At 43.6% G+C, this 17,564-nt stretch overlaps 1 protein-coding gene and 1 long non-coding RNA gene across 6 annotated transcripts in view; one reads left to right on the top strand and one right to left on the bottom strand.

Moving 5' to 3' along the window:
• LOC137519946 (uncharacterized) overlaps positions 1-11,292 on the top strand; it is an 83,444-nt gene extending 72,152 nt beyond the window's left edge. For all 4 annotated transcript variants that reach the window (XR_011021338.1, XR_011021344.1, XM_068238698.1 and 1 more), the window contains exons 2-3: positions 7,541-7,616; positions 10,698-11,292. The gene's annotated coding sequence lies outside the window, so the exon portion shown is untranslated. The remainder of the gene's footprint in view (positions 1-7,540; positions 7,617-10,697) is intronic.
• Positions 1-12,855, bottom strand: part of LOC137519998 (uncharacterized) — an 81,870-nt gene extending 69,015 nt beyond the window's left edge. For both annotated transcript variants that reach the window (XR_011021376.1, XR_011021370.1), the window contains exon 1: positions 12,781-12,855. This is a non-coding gene — a long non-coding RNA (uncharacterized lncRNA). The remainder of the gene's footprint in view (positions 1-12,780) is intronic.
• Positions 12,856-17,564: the final 4,709 nt, after the last annotated feature.

Here is a 17,564-nt window from a genome sequence, read left to right as displayed (position 1 = left end):
TGTGGTATCGCCGTACTCAGAAGAAGTAGTATAATGTGTTTTGTGGTGTATTTTTACATATAACCATGCTGGGTGGGAGAAATATCTCTGTAAATGACACATTTTTGATTTTTTTTACACACAATTGTCCATTTACAGAGAGATTTCTCCCACCCAGCATGGGTATGTGTAAAAATACACCACAAAACACATTATACTACTTCTCCTGAGTATGGCGATATCACATGTGTGACACTTTTTTGCAGTCTAGGTGCGCTAAGGGGCCCAACGTCCTATTCACAGGTCATTTTGAGGCATTTGTTTTCTAGACTACTCCTCACGGTTTAGGGCCCCTAAAATGCCAGGGCAGTATAGGAACCCCACAAGTGACCCCATTTTAGAAAGAAGACACCCCAAGGTATTCCGTTAGCGGTATGGTGAGTTCATAGAAGATTTTATTTTTTGTCACAAGTTAGTGAAAAATGACACTTTGTGAAAAAAACAATAAAAATCCAATTTCCACTAACTTTTGACAAAAAATAAAATCTTCTATGAACTCATCATACACCTAACAGAATACCTTGGGGTGTCTTCTTTCTAAAATGGGGTCACTTGTGGGGTTCCTATACTGCCCTGGCATTTTACGGGCCCAAAACTGTGAGTAGTCTGGAAACCAAATTTCTCAAAATGACTGATCAGGGGTATAAGCATCTGCAAATTTTGATGACAGGTGGTCTATGATGTGGCAAATTTTGTGGAACCGGTCATAAGCAGGGTGGCCTCTTAGATGACAGGATGTTTTGGGCCTGATCTGATGGATAGGAGTGCTAGGGGGGTGACAGGAGGTGATTGATGGGTGTCTCAGGGGGCGGTTAGAGGGGAAAATAGATGCAATCAATGCACTGGGGAGGTGATCGGAAGGGGGTCTGAGGGGGATCTGAGGGTTTGGCCGAGTGATCAGGAGCCCACACGGGGCAAATTAGGGCCTGATCTGATGGGTAGGTGTGCTAGGGGGTGACAGGAGGTGATTGATGGGTGTCTCAAGGTGTGATTAGAGGGGGAAAATAGATGCAAGCAATGCACTAGCGAGGTGATCAGGGCTGGGGTCTGAGGACGTTCTGAGGTGTGGGCGGGTGATTGGGTGCCCGCAAGGGGCAGATTAGGGTCTAATCTGATGGGTAACCGTGACAGGTGGTGATAGGGGGTGATTGATGGGTAATTAGTGGGTGTTTAGAGGAGAGAAGAGATGTAAACACTGCACTTGGGAGGTGATCTGATGTCGGATCTGCGGGCGATCTATTGGTGTGGGTGGGTGATCAGATTGCCCGCAAGGGGCAAGTTAGGGGCTGATTGATGGGTGGCAGTGACAGGGGGTGATTGATGGGTGGTAGTGACAGGGGGTGATTGATAGGTGATTGACAGATGATCAGTGGGTTATTACAGGGAATAACAGATGTAAATATTGCACTGGCGAATTGATAAGGGGGGGTCCGAGGGCAATCTGAGTGTGTGGGCGGGTGATTGGGTGCCCGCAAGGGGCAGATTAGGGTCTAATCTGATGGATAACAGTGACAGGTGGTGATAGGGGGTGATTGATGGGTAATTAGTGGGTGTTTAGAGGAGAGAAGAGATGTAAACACTGCACTTGGGAGGTGATCTGATGTCGGATCTGCGGGCGATCTATTGGTGTGGGTGGGTGATCAGATTGCCCGCAAGGGGCAGGTTAGGGGCTGATTGATGGGTGGCAGTGACAGGGGGTGATTGATGGGTGGCAGTGACAGGGGGTGATTGACAGGTGATTGACAGGTGATCAGTGGGTTATTACAGGGAATAACAGATGTAAATATTGCACTGGCGAATTGATAAAGGGGGGTCTGAGAGCAATCTGAGCGTGTGGGCGGGTGATTGGGTGCCCGCAAGGGGCAGATTAGGGTCTAATCTGATGGGTAACAGTGACAGGTGGTGATAGGGGGTGATTGATGGGTAATTAGTGGGTGTTTAGAGGAGAGAATAGATGTAAACAATGGATTTGGGAGGTGATCTGATGTCGGATCTGCGGGCGTCGGGCGATCTATTGGTGTGGGTGGGTGATCAGATTGCCCGCAAGGGGCAGGTTAGGGGCTGATTGATGGGTGGCAGTGACAGGGGGTGATTGATGGGTGGCAGTGACAGGGGGTGATTGATAGGTGATTGACAGGTGATCAGTGGGTTATTACAGGGAATAACAGATGTAAATATTGCACTGGCGAATTGATAAAGGGGGGTCTGAGGGCAATCTGAGCGTGTGGGCGGGTGATTGGGTGCCCGCAAGGGGTAGATTAGGGTCTAATCTGATGGGTAACAGTGACAGGTGGTGATAGGGGGTGATTGATGGGTGATTGATGGGTAATTAGTGGGTGTTTAGAGGAGAGAAGAGATGTAAACACTGCACTTGGGAGGTGATCTGATGTCGGATCTGCGGGCGATCTATTGGTGTGGGTGGGTGATCAGATTGCCCGCAAGGGGCAGGTAAGGGGCTGATTGATGGGTAGCAGTGACAGGGGTTGATTGACGGGTGATTGACGGGTGATTGACAGGTGATTTACAGGTGATCAGGGGGGATAGATGCATACAGTACACGGGGGGGGGTCTGGGGAGAATCTGAGGGGTGGGGGGTGATCAGGAGGGGCAGTGGGCAGGGGGGGGATAAAAAAAAATAGCGTTGACAGATAGTGACAGGGAGTGATTGATGGGTGATTAGGGGGGTGACTGGGTGCAAACAGTGGTCTGGGGGGTGGGCAGGGGGGGGTCTGAGGGGTGCTGTGGGTGATCAGGGGGCAGGGGGGGGGAAATCAGTGTGCTTTGGTGCAGACTAGGGTGGCTGCAGCCTGCCCTGGTGGTCCCTCGGACACTGGGACCACCAGGGCAGGAGGCAGCCAGTATAATAGGCTTTGTATACATTACAAAGCCTATTATACTATGTACATGCGGCGATCCGGGTGCTAGTAACCCGCCGGCGCTTCCGAACGGCCGGCGGGTTACTACGAGCGGTGGGCGGAGCCAGTTCCCGGCGGCTGATCGCGTCACGAATGACGCGATCGCCGCATAGCCACTCCCGCAGCCGCCCCCGCCGATGGGCGTATTGCGGTCGTTTGGGCCCAGTCTTTGCCGCCGCCCATCGGCTGGGGGCGGTCCTCAAGTGGTTAATGGCAAAAGGACAGATAGTGTCTATAGGGATATTAAAGTCAACATTATTGATAAAGGGTATGCTATTGGAGGGGAACTGGAGAAGCCATGCAGAGAAGTGATCTATTCAAGTAGAGGCTGCGACAGTAGAATGGTAAATTATTAAGTGCTGAAGAGAGTAGACATGGACAGCATGAACTTCAAATCATAAAAGAGGAAATTAAAGCATGGGGTGAGTGGCTTAAAAAAACCCAACAACAATGGTTAGAAAGAAGAATACCTACCCCACCCCCGTGCTTGCTGCCAGACCTAAATGAACCAGATTTTACATGACAATTAGAATTTATTTCGCCAAGTACAACATGAGTTGTACCCGGAATTGATCTCGGCACAACAGGGTCGGTAGTGGTACAATAGCAGTAGTACACAGTAGATGCACACTGGAAACATACAGCATACAGATAATATACAGTGATGCAAACACTGGTACAATGCAAATACAAGCAAGCGGAGCAAAGAGTAGTGATGCAAACAGTGGTACAATGCATATACAAGTGTAACGATCGGTGTCAGCACACAGAGAGAATCTGATTATTGGTGATCTGCAGTATCACCAAGAATACAGATTTATACCCGATTATTGATGATCTGCAGAATCACCAGAAATACAAGTATAACTAACCTCTGGACACCTGATAAATGTAAGTGTTTGGTGCAACAGTAAGTGAGTCTGGACCACCTGAGGAGCAGGTGACTCCAGACCGTATAATGAGTATCTCCTGATAGGCTTGGAGCACACAGAGAGTCAATGTTTCCCTGAACTGTTGGGAATCAGACTCTACTGCAGTCAAAGGACTCCTGTGAGATTGAGTCCCTGACTGGATTGCAGAGAGGTCCCTCTGAGAAACAGGGAGTCCCCGCAGCTACTGGACACCCCACTGAGGGGTGTCACAGGTAGAAGGGTCGGTCAGGCCGGGTCGGCAACACACGAACAGATAAAGTACAGAGAAAGAAGGCTGATTCGGTAACCAGGGACAGGCAGGGTTGGCAACAGGTAATCAGATGTGCAAAGGTACCGAATCAGAGAGCAGGAGCAGAGTCAAGGGAGCAATAGGTCATAACAGATATCAAGCAGAGGCCTAGCCTAAAGTGTGAGGTCCGTGGTCTCAACACTCAGGGACTGATCTAAGCACCCTAGTCTTGGGTGTGAGGTCCGTGGTCTCGACACCCTGGGACGGGTCTAAAGTATAACACAGTAATAACACAGTTTCCCTAGTCTTGGGTGTGAGGTCCGTGGTCTCGACACCCTGGGACTGGTCTAAAGTATAACACAGTAATAACACAGTAATAACACAGTAATCTGGCTAAGTGTGAATTCCCAGGTCCACCTGGTCCTAACACACTGACGAATCTGACTATGGTCTGAGTGCTAACACATAAGCATTCGCAACGGCAGACAACCAGCCACTGACAGCCGAGAAGTATATATAGCAGAGAGCTTCTCAGCACCACCCAGTCCCATTCAACCAATCACCTGCTGCGCTGGGATCAGCTGATCGTCCTGATCAGCTGATCCCTCTCCTATTGGCATAAAGGGCCTGCCTGTTTGCGCGCGCGCGTGCACGCAGCTCTCCATCTGTGTGCACTACTAGGCTCAGACAAACCAGACGCATGCCGCTGCGGGGAAACCGCCGGTCTGAACGCGGATTCAGCTGCCCCGCTGTCAGACCGCGCGGCGGTGTCTCCGCAATCCATTACAACAAACAAGCGAATCAAAGAGTATCAGACATAGGTGGAAGGACCTATTGAAAAATGGACCCCGAGAAAAGACCCAGGGGGAATCTGCTGCTGTCGATGGCACTCAATACGCTTTGCAGACATACTTTGAATCAGATTCCTCCCTGTCCAACCCAGGGAAGAGAGAGAGAGGAAAGGAAAGGGAGAGCAGGAAGATATAGAGAAGGTGAAAGAGAACAGTGAAAGTGAGAGTTAGACCCCTTGGGATTGCAGTTGTGGTCAGTTTGTGTACCATTTGGCTGGCTTGCAGTTGTGGTGGATCCACGACTGCCGGACCGGCAACATCTTAGTAAGTAGGACCAGGGGCCAGCGTGAGATGCAGGTGGAGCAAGGCCCGGCAGCCAAGGGACCAGAAGGGCCCCACCAAGTTCAGCGTTGGAGGGCCTAGCTTCTCAGGGGTCAGAGATAGTGGTCAGGTCGCCAGGGCAGCGGCAATGTAGTTAGCAGCAGTGAGGGCTGGAAGCCTGGAGGCATATGAGTCTGCCCTGTACACACCCTCATGGCAATGGCAGGGATCCTAATGTGGCTGCAGCCTGGACGGGAAGAAAGGTGGCCTGCATGTGCTCAGGTGGTGTGCTGGTGCACTCAGGTGGGCTCTTGCATACCTGAGAGCAGTGGCAGTGGATTTCCGATGTGGAGGTCTGGGCACGTGGGTGGCCAGAGTGAGGCAGTGAGGTTTCTGGGCCCGCAGTTGCAACCACGTGGATGGCGGCCACTCAGCTGGTGAGGCTCTGTGAGGTTCCACACTGACATTGCTACTGCACATGCTTCAGAGTTTAAATTAAACCCTTAAATTGAAATAAGAATATGCAAAACATGGAAAAGTATATATACCTTCTACAGATACAATTAATTGTCTCTTAAGTTTACTTTTGATCAGATGTGTTTTATGTCCACTATTTAAGAGTGCATCTAGTGATTAAAGAGAGTCTGAAGCGAGAATAGATCTCGCTTCAGACCTCATATATAGCAGGGGCACTTCTGCCCCTGCTAAAACGCCGCTATCCCGCGGCTTAACGGGGGTCCCTGTCCCCCCAAATCCCCTCCGTAATGCGGGGGAGCGCTTCCTGGTTGGGGCAGGGCTAACCGCCGCAGCCCTGCCCCATGCGCGTCTGTCAGCGCGTATCTCCGCCTCTCCCCCGCCCCTCTCAGTCTTCCTTCACTGAGAGGGGCGGGGGAGAGGCAGCGATGCGCGTCTGATAGACGCGACTGGAGGCAGGGCTGCAGCCGTTAGCCCTGCCTCCAGGAAGACAAATTCTACAACCAACTTTGCGACCAACTTTTGCGGGGGGTGGGTTGGGGGTGAAGGGACCCTTGTGCAGCCGCGGGATAGCGGCGTTTTAGCAGGGGCACACGTGCCCCTGCTATATATGAGAGCTGAAGCGAGATTTAGTCTCGCTTCAGTGTCTCTTTAAGTATTAGTTTTCAATATTTTTATTGGAATTTCAAATTTTTAACAAATATGCCATTGACATATCATGTATAAAAAAACAGAGATGCACTTTATACATAATAGCATTCTTTGTTTAAACAAATAATAGAAAATAACCTGTACAAAAGTTATGTTGTTGAAATTTGAACAGAAATACCTTTAGTAAATGACATAGCTTGAAATAGATACATAAATGTTGAGTTTCAAAAAATTATAATTAAACTATATCAGACAATTTCCATTTGGTCTTTTATTATACCCAATATTATATATATAAAAATATTAATCATATCTTAAATTTATACTACCTTAGTGTGAAGTGATCCTGTCATGGTGTAAATTTTAAGATCTTGTTTATAGAGATTTCCCAAGGAACAGAACCTCAGAGGACGCATCCCTGTTCTATCTCCATGGTTCACTTACTGTATGTTACACCATCACTATATAGATCCAAGACTTTAATTCAAAATAACCAATAATCAAGATATGATCCGATCATTATGAATGTCTTATACATTACTAGATTCCAATATTCCTGTGATATATTCTTACTGAACTCATTTAAACTAAACTAACAAAATTAGACTAAACTAAACTAATTTAAACTAAATGCGCTGTTGTCTTGTGTTAAGTTCTTGTTTTTTATATATCAAGGATATGCATACTTCGCTTTGAATTAATTGGCAAATGATCCTTATAAAATTAATTCCAGGAGTTTAGAGTTTTTTGAGGTTTAGAGTCATCTTTAATAATACATGAGTTTCCAGCTAGTTATTGGAGTTCCATATATCTATATGTCTATGTGTCTATGTGAGGAGGCTCAATCAACCCAGGCATTAAACATCATGGAGCCTTGATTCTTTGAAAATATTAGGCCACAGATGTGCTTTTTTCCAGAAAGCATGAATATTTCCATTTTTTATTGCCCATGACCTTTCGGCCATTAAATTTGCATCAACCTTTCTCAAGATGTCTTCCAAAGTTGGAACATAATGAGATTTCCAGTTGTCAGCTATATTCAATTTAGCCACAATACACACATGATTGAAGATATATTTCTCACTTGGAGGAAGGTCAGATGTTTTTAGATGCAATAAAGCCATATCAGGAGTTATAGTAGTGAGAAATACAGGTAATTTTTTTAAGAATGTTTCTATACTCTTCCAGAGTTTTACAATTTTTGGACAATACCAGAAAATATGAACCAAGGAACCAACATCGTTACAGTTCCTCCAGCACAAAGGTAAAGTTTTACTGTCAAATTTAGATATCTTTTCCGGAGTTAAATACCAGTGCCATAGTAATTTAAGAAAATGTTCATAGTGGTTAACACAATGAGTAGATTTTTTAAGAGACCTGTAGGCCCTTTCCCAGTCCTCTTGGTCAATATCTATCTGAAAAAGCTCTTGCCATTTAGCTAATTGCCATCTTGGGACGTCATCTTTTAATTTTAACAATGTTTTATAAAATATGGATATGCCTTTTTGTTTATTATTTTGGGGGTCTAGAAGTCTTTTAATTTGAGGTAGATGAAATATAGGATTAGGAATATGTAGATGAAATATAGGATTAGGAAGATATTTGGGCCTATCTGTTTCTGGTATATTAAACGTAGAGACTAATTCTTCAAACGGTTTTAATTTATCTTCTAATAGGAGGTCTTTTACTTTTTAATGCCTTTTTCTATCCAATTGTCCAATGATAGGTTCTTCAAAGCTATAGCCAAGTTGATTAATGGTACATCTGACTTTATTGCAAGAGGGTCTTAACTGCTAAGATTAATTAGTTCTTTCCAAATACTGACCATATTGGCTGTTATAGGATTGGGAATTTTAGGTGGTATTTTCCAGTTGAGTCTGGATTCTAAGTAGATAAGAGCTTCATTATTTGGAAGTTGTTCTAATTCCAATGCTATCCATTGTTTGTTGAAGTCTCTGCACCAAATTGCTCTTGATTGATCCAGAATAGAGGCCTTATAGTATTTTTCTAGGTCTGGAACTCCCAATCCTAAATTATCCGAATGCATAGTTAGAATTTTATTCGAGAACCTTGAAGACCTATTCATTAAGACAAACTTATTAATTATTCTCTGCATTGGTATAAAACATTTTTGGGTGATCTTTATGGGTATATTCCTAAACAAATAGAGTAGCTGGGGTAAAATTAACATTTTGAATGCAGCTGCTCTACCCAGCCATGAGAATTCAAATTTGGCTAAATTTTCTAAATGGGTTTGTAATTTATTTATCCAGGGTTCAAAGTTTTCTTTATATAGTTTGTTAATGGTAGGAGTTAAATATATGCCTAAATATTTAATAGATTTGAGGTCCCAAGAGTATGTACAAGAGTTTTTCAATTGTTCTATCAATTTAGCAGGAACATTACATGGCATTATTGTTGTTTTAGTTTCGTTTAGTTTATAATGAGACACTTTTGCAAAATGTTTCCAATTCAGACTTAAGGCTGGGTAAGGACACTAGTGGCCTTTGGATATACAAAAGCACATCATCGGCAAATAACCCCAATTTTGCCTCTGATGTACCTAACCGGATTCCATGAATCCTCTTATTGTCTCGAATATTTTGAGCTAGTGGTTCCAAGGTTAAGACATAAATTAATGGGCATAATGGACATCCCTGACGAGTTCCATTATATATATCAAAGGAAGCTGACAAAGTATTAGATGACAAAACCTTTGCAGATGGATGTGTGTTAGTGATTAAGTATTAAAGTATCAGATAGGATAGCTCATATCTCAGTGAGTCCCAGAAAGGCGAAGGAATTATAAATGAATAGATCATGGATAGAAGGTACTAGGTTAGCACTATGCACAGATACAGCATTTTTTAAGTTTGCTGTGTGATGTATCCCCTTACCCTGTCACATGAAACAGTTAAAGGGAACCTGAAATGAAATGAATATGGAGGCTGCCATCTTCATTCCCTTAAAAACAATGCCATTTTCCTGGCTGTTAAGCTCAGCTTTTGACTTAAGTTGTTTTGGAATCACATGTCAGCAACAAGCATGTAGCCAGTGGAGTACAAGACAAAACATCTGATCTGCATGCTTATTTTCAGCCAGTGACTTTGAGTATTACAGGCAGGGCATCAGGACAGAAGTCAGGCAACTGGCATTGATTATTAGAGAATAAAGAGGGCAGCCTCTGTGTCGCTCTCACTTCCGGTTCCGTCTAACTGTCGAAATATGTATTAACTAATTACATATTTTCCTTTACAAGAGAAACTTAAATCCATCCTAGCATAAACAGGATGTGGCCATAAATCCTAATTAGCAATTCATTTTGGCAAAGGACCTTCATTGGTATCAATAAGGACTTGTGTGTACTGAGTGTGCTGCATTGTTGTAAAACTTTTTTTGTTTGGTGTAGGGTATATGTTAATAATTGGCTAATTAGGTAGACTTGCTTTGTGGGAAGAGAAAGTAGAGCTCTTCATAATTACAATCTATTGTCACTAAGCTTATTGTTGACTAAAATCAACCTGAAACTGAGATGTCCAACAAGAAAAATCTAGAAATGAAAAGCACCGATTTGGTAGTTTCACCTGAATTCATATTTTTGTGGACAGACCTTTAAGTAGAGACAGTGTAGATGGGATATGAAAGTAAATAAAAAACACCTGTATTTTCATGTGTTTACCATTCATTCCTGTCAGTTTAAATATGCACATTCTTCTTGGTAATCACCTCATTTGCAAAACATTGACAATAGCGAGCTGCCAGTAAGTAGTTAAACGATTCATCTGCATTGAAATGCTGTCACTGGCAGTATGGGTACTGTGCAGTCACAATGGAAGTCTTTTCAACATGGAGAAGCTGGGTCTACTCAACAGAGGTCTATGACGGTCAGTTATGAAATATTAAGACTTAAAGATTAGAAGACTAGCCTAGTTGGTGGTCAAATATCCAGTCAGTAGAATTTGGGATTGCAATCCTATAAGATATTTCTCTAGTCTGGTGAAACTACAGCCTTTGCAGCTCAAGCCACTTCTATCTGAGAAGCTGTGCCATAATTAACACATGAAAGAATCTTTCCGCTATTCACTGGCCCAAACAGTAAAGAAAGACAGGAGCTGAAGGGCAGCAGTTTTGTGCATTTTAGGCTGAGAGGGAGGCCCTGTTAAAGGGCCATAGCTTGCATTAAACTTATGATCTCAACAAACTGAACTTTATAGACAACTATCATAAGAAATACCCAGTTTATTTAACACCACAAACTGTCAAAGTTATTACTAGTAACAAATATTAGACTTACTAAGAGATTTGCTGATATTATTTTGTTACTTTTTGTCTTTCTGTGATACAGGGAAACTATAAAAGACGAAACCATGACCAAGGCTGAGACAGTCAGCCTACCTGCTGCTGCAGAGGTATAGCTACAAATCATACAGCATCACAGCAAAATTTTGATGAGCACCCAACCCTGGGCGTGAGCGATGATGCCCACCTTTCCACCTCATGGAATAGAGTAGTTAAGGAAACGGGTAGTGACATAATGCATACAATACTTAAACTACTAATAGACGGTAGATGATGTGATGTATTGACAATGATATGGTAAACAATGTGATTGTTAAACGATGCAGAATGTGCAACAAGCACCATCGCCTTCGCATACACATCAATTAATAATTTAATAATTGTTCAGTGTGTTCATCGTACACACTGCTGACTGTAAACAATTATCTGCTGATGTTATACATCATGATGGTCATTCAAAGGGCTAATACTGGAACAAAACCAGTGCCAGCACCGTGCCGTCCAATCCTCCCCTGGTCACCCCTCCCTCCTTCACCGCAACAACTTCCAGCATACAGGTTTGACGACACTTTTGTATATGTCAGCACTGTTTACTGTTTACTTTTGGCTGAAGAATGGAATAAATGTATGGAACTGTTTAAGAGACAGGTGCACGGTATCCTCCTTTCACATGTGCCAAGTTTGTTTGTGGTGCCCTGCACTAACGCTACCTGCTGCACATCTCCAAGTTCCTCCTGCTAGCCTTGTAGAAGTTGTTTAAACACTGTTAAGGTGAAGATACGTTTTACTGTATGTGACATAAAGCGCCCTCTGAGCAAGACCTTCTAACCCCCAGGTTCAAACAAATGAGTGCCAGACCATAAATCCTTCTGCTATAGTGTACCAATTCTGTTAACTTTGCTCCCGAGTTTCCTCATAATAGATGTTTTTACACTGCCTCAGTAAAATAACTTTACAATGCCAAGCAAGCAAAAAAAAAGAAACAAAACTTAATGTAAGTAGCCTCAAGTTCATTTAAGTATGATAGTAATGTATTTATCTTATGTATGTTTTAGAATTTTTTCACTTGTTGGGTCCTCAAATTACATTTTGTAGGTAATATGAGAAAACAACTCTTGCAAGAAAACTTTACAGAATCATAACAGTCTTTCACAACATACGTCAATCACTTAAATGGTCTACTGCGCATTCTGCACTTTGGCTCAACCAATCTAGTTAAAAAGCTTTTTATCACCCAAAAAACATACAAAAATCAACAGCACGACCCCCGGTACAAGTACTACAATTTAGACCTGGTGGTACAGTGATAATCAGTCTTAGCACAACCTCTGATATTTTTGCTGGTACATGTATGCTGTTCCTTTATTTGTTTAAGCATTCTGCACCTTAGCACACTTTAGGCAACACCAGTAGCCATGGGACTACCAGGGTTGGAATACTCTGTTGCGCACTCTGCAACAACCCAAATTATGATGATACAGGGGAACTTCTGGGCTAAAACATATGAATTTGTGTTCAAGTACATGTAGTATATTTCCACCAATAGTATACATTATTAAAGGACAACTGAATGTGAGGGATATGGAGTCTGCAATATTCATTTCCTTTTAAATAATGCAGAGTGCCTGGCTGTCCTGCTGATCCTCTGTCTCTAATAATTTTAGCCATAGACCCTGAATAAAGTGCAGATCAGATGTTTGACTTAATTTGACTGCATTTGCCACATGCTTGTTTCAAGTGCGTGATCCAGACCCTACTGATGCATGAAAGATCAGCAGAATGCCAGGCAACTGGTACTGTGTAAAAGGAAATAAATATGGCAGCCTCCCTATGCCTCTCAGGTCAGTTGTCCTTTAAGCTCTTTTTTTCTTTCTTCTTCTCCAAAGTTCATTTTCCCATATTGAGCCATAAAGCTCACTCAATAGCTCATTTGGATTTTGAGTGTCACTTCTATGGGGCGACAATCTTTGGATGCTGGAGGGACTGTTATTTTTTCATGGTGCAAAATTAAACACTAAAACATGCATGCTGTAAATTTTTCACTCAGTTCAATAAAAAAATAATTTAAATAAACTCACAAATATATTCAGAATGATAATTTTAAACAATTGTAATTTTCTAATTATTACCTTTCTGTACCAGTTTACTCTTGGTGTACCACAGGTTTCTGTTCTCGGAATCCTTATCCTCTCCTTCTACATTTAGGGCCTGGGAGATTTAATAAGTTCATTAAGATTACAATATCACTTTTATATGAAGACATTCAAATTTCTCACATCTTTACCACCCCATACTACTTTATACATCCATGTTTTTCTAACATCTCTTCATCTTTGATCTTTCATTTTCTCAAACATAATATGAGTAAGACAGAATGTATAACCTTTTCAACTGCTCAATTTGAGTACCTCCATTTTAAAATATTTATTAAGAATTCATCCCTTCTTTACACAGCGTACTACTAAATAACTTGTGCGAGTCCTTATCATACTCCATCTCAGCTACTGCAACACACTCCTTACCTACTAATAAGTAGACAGACACCTCTCCAATCCCTACTCAAGGCAGCCACTCATCTCATTCAAACATTGCCCTAATTGTCTGGTGCTGCCCCTCTCTGACACACTCCATCCACTGCCTGCCCACAGAATCTGGTTTTCTGCCTTGCTTACAAAGCCCTCCATAATATGTGTTTCTCATGCATTTTCAAATTCCATCTCAACTGCAGTTCTTTGCTCTGCACATCAAACTCTACAGTACACTGGCCTCACACACTCACACCCAAGAAATTACTTTTGGAACTTTTTTTTTTTTAACACAATTTTCCTGCCCCCAACACTGAAAACATCAAGCATACCCTTAAACACACCTCTTTAGTCAAGCATATCATGTGTTCCTAGCCACTCTCCATATCTATATCTGTTACTATATCTTCTGAACCCAGATGTAAAAGAACCCAATTACCTCCTCATCTACAGTTCTTTAGTCACCACCTATTCTCATCTAGACTGTAAGACTGTACTGGGAGGGTTCTCTACAAGCAGGTGCCCGTCTGTGCTGAATTGAATATACATGTATTGATGTTTCAGTATCTTACTGTGCATTAATTCTATATGTATTTAGGTACTTACACTGTTGGATGTTCTTACCATAGTATGTATTAACTATGTATACATTTATGTTACACACGATTACAGTATCTCTGTAAAGCTACATGAAAGGTAATGGAGCTATATTTCTAAATTATTATAAAAATGATAGCAATCTTTTCAATTTCACAACAAATTAAAAACAATATCAGACATTTGTGTTCTCTATAGGGACTATCACTATCACAGGTGCAAATAATTTGGCTTTGCATTCAAATTTCCTGTAAATGTTATGCAGCTTGAACTTGGACCAATAAAAATTGACAAGAGGTTATTTTGGTCCAATTTCAAGATGTAAGCTGCATATAATTTACATTACACGTGAATGCAAGGAGATTATTATTTAAATGGAATGACAGAGTCCATTGTGATTGACCCTTGTAGATGCATGCAATAGCCAAACAATTCGAATGGCAGTGAACATCAAACAGACAGAAGCGTGTAGCAAGTTGTGTAGTGATAAGTTGGAACTTGTAAGCTTGTAAGTAAAGTTTAACTAGCAGAGAATCAGCCAAAGCAAAGCCACATAAAGCAGTGTTGAATAAACTGTACCGGTCCAAATTCAGGAAATTTGATCACTCTCTACCCACATGTGGATCAAATGGGTCCTATATCCATACAGTGCTTACAGAGACGACTCCCATTTAAGGTCCATTGGGCAAACAACAATGGTTGGGTAGTACCACGGCTTGGTAAAACAAAGTGTATGGCAGCACTGTGGGTGAGCAGGGCACACCACACCATGCTAGTCAAATAGCTACATGGGAGGGTCTTGACATGTTTCGCAGGCAGCTTCAGGCTTCCTTAAGGGACGTGGTTTTATTTATTTATGCCCTGGCGGCTGAAATACAGAATAATCTTACTAGCGTTCTGCGGGAGAACGCGGAAAAGCCGCCGCGTGTGCTACTGAGGAGGGGGCTGATTCCGCGTCCAATGCGGTGGTTTGCATGCGGAAGCGTGTGTCTGGTAGCAGGGCAGAACGCGGAACAGCCGCCGCATGCAACAACAGTAAGGCGGCTGGTTCCGCGTCCAGCGCGGCGGTTTGCACACGGCAGCTTGTGTCTGGTGTGGCTGAGTCTGTTAGTGCACACAGGCTTAGGAATACACGCGCGCTGAGAGGCAGAATTCTTATACTGGGCAGAGAGAGTCAGCTGATCACGCCGATCAGCTGACTCCAGAGCAGGATACTATTGGTTGATCAATTAGGGGTGGTGCTGGAGAGCACTACTCCATATATAGTTACTGCTGGCCAGTTGCAAGTTGTCTGCCGTTGCGAACACTACGTGGAAGCACTCAGACCTTAGTCAGATCCAACAGTGTGTTTGAACCAGGTGGACCTGGGAATTCACACTGAGCCAGATTACTTGAACTGTTATTCTGTTTATGCTTAAGCTAGTTCCAGGGTGTAGAGACCAAGGACCTCCCACCCAGATTAGGGAACTGTATTATCATTTGTGTTATACTCCAGACTAGTTCCAGGGTGCTGAGACCACGGACCTCGCACCCAGACTAGGGAACTGTATTATCATTTGTGTTATACTCCAGACTAGTTCCAGGGTGCTGAGACCACGGACCTCGCACCCAGACTAGGGAACTGTATTATCATTTGTCTTATACGTCAGACTAGTTCCAGGGTGCTGAGACCACGGACCTTGCACCCAAGACAAGGGAACTTGTGCGATCATTTTGTTTTACATCAGACTAGTTCCAGGGTGGAGAGACCACGGACCTCACACCCAGACTAGGCGTTGTTTGATATCTGTTATGACTTATTGCTTTCTTGGCTACTCCTCTGACCTCTGATTCGGTACCTCGTATATCTGATACTCCGTTGCCAGACCCTGCTTGCCTTGGATACCGAATCAGCCTTCTGTCTTTGTACTTTATCTGTCCGTGTGTTACCGACCAGGCGTGTCCGACCTCGAGAGCTATCTCTCCCCTTAAGAGATAGTCCCCAGATCAGATAGTGACATCCACCTTCAGGTGTCACTCACTCTCTGGCCCTTTCTGTCTCCAGCCTGACTCCACTCCTTGGAGAGTCTCAGGCTGCTGGAAGGTTCCTGTGCTCTCAGAGCAGTGTTCCTTTACTGCCTAATACCATCTGCCCAGCAGGTGCATTACTCAAAGTACTACTGTTACACCAAACACTTACATACCCTTAGGTGTCCAGAGGTTAGTAAAATATCTGTATTATCGGTGATTCTGCAGATCATCAATAATCAGGTATATATCTGCATTCTTGGTGATACTGCAGATCACCAATAATCAGATTCTCTCTGCGTGCTGACACCAATCGTTACAGAACGGCAGACCAAACCCAAATGGATACACTCCGCAGCCGTCTCGATGCACTTACCACCTCGGTGGAAAATTTCATCTCAGTGCTGGACGATCATCAGACCCAGATTAATGCCTTGTCTGGGTCTGCGCAAGCCCTACAGACGGCTGTGGATACAGTGCGATCTCCTCCTAGCACAAACATACGCATGTCTGTACCTGAAAGGTTTTCTGGCCACAGATCTGACTTCCGAAACTTTAAAAATCGAGTGTTGTCATACTTTGAGTTGAGACCTAGTTCTTCAGGAACTATAGCACAAAGAATTACGTTTATTAAGACACTATTGTCAGGAGATTCCCAGACTTGGGCATATAGTCTCCAGCCAGGTGATAGCGCGTTAGCCTCAGTTGACGCATTTTTTGAAGCTATGGCCATAATTTATGATGACCTGGATATTGCCTCTACTGCAGAACGGACGCTCAAGATGTTGCGGCAGGGCAGAGATCCGGTTGAAAATTACGCAGCTGAGTTCAGAAAATGGGCAGTTTCAGCCAGATGGGGCTCGTTTGCATTATTAGACTGTTTTTTATCTGGGCTGTCAGACGCGGTCTCAGAGTTAATGTTGAGTCATCCTGAGCCCAAATCCATCGATGAGGCCATTTCATTGGCCGTCAGAATTGATCGTCGTGTACGATACCAAAGACAGACCCGGGTTAGGAACAATGTGAGGTACTTGTCCTACGCAGCGTCTCCTTCTGTTCCATCTCCACCTGCTTCACCCCCACCGGAACCAATGCAGATTGGTCGGTCGAGATTGTCTCAGGTGGAACGGAGACGTAGGGAAACAGAGCAGCTCTGTCGATACTGTGCAGAGGGGGGTCATAAAGTGCAGAATTGTCCCAAGAAGTCGGGAAACGCTGCCGCCTAGGTGTAGTCGGAGGTAATACCCTAGGCGCGCAGTCTTTACCTCTCGATGACAAACGTTTTCTTCTCCCTTGCACTATATCCTGGCAGGATAAGACAGAGACTACTGAGGCCTTCATAGACTCTGGCTCAGCAGCTAATTTTATGGATTATGAGTTTGCTAAGAAATTGGGGATTCCGATCTCCCCACTAAAACAACAGATTCGGGTCACTGAAGTGGATGATTCCCCTCTGCAGAGTAATCACCCTCTTTCCCAGACCCCAGACTTGGGGGTCACAATAGGGGTGTTGCATAAAGAAAGTTTATCATTTTTTGTGTTACGAATGGCAACCTCCACGATCATTCTTGGCATGCCATGGCTACAAATTCACTCGCCTCAGATTAATTGGGCTACGGGTCAGCTAACAAGCTGGTCTGCCCATTGCTATCATCATTGTCTAGCGAAAGTAACCTTTGGTAAAACCAAGATTCACATGGAGGGATTGCCAGATCAGTATTCTGAATTTGCAGACGTGTTCTGTCCCAAGTCAGCAGATAAACTTCTTCCACACCGTCCCTTTG

Source organism: Hyperolius riggenbachi, chromosome 1 (genome assembly GCF_040937935.1).
Source record: "Hyperolius riggenbachi isolate aHypRig1 chromosome 1, aHypRig1.pri, whole genome shotgun sequence".
Classification (NCBI taxonomy): domain Eukaryota; kingdom Metazoa; phylum Chordata; class Amphibia; order Anura; family Hyperoliidae; genus Hyperolius; species Hyperolius riggenbachi.
This window is presented reverse-complemented; position numbering and strand designations above follow the sequence as displayed.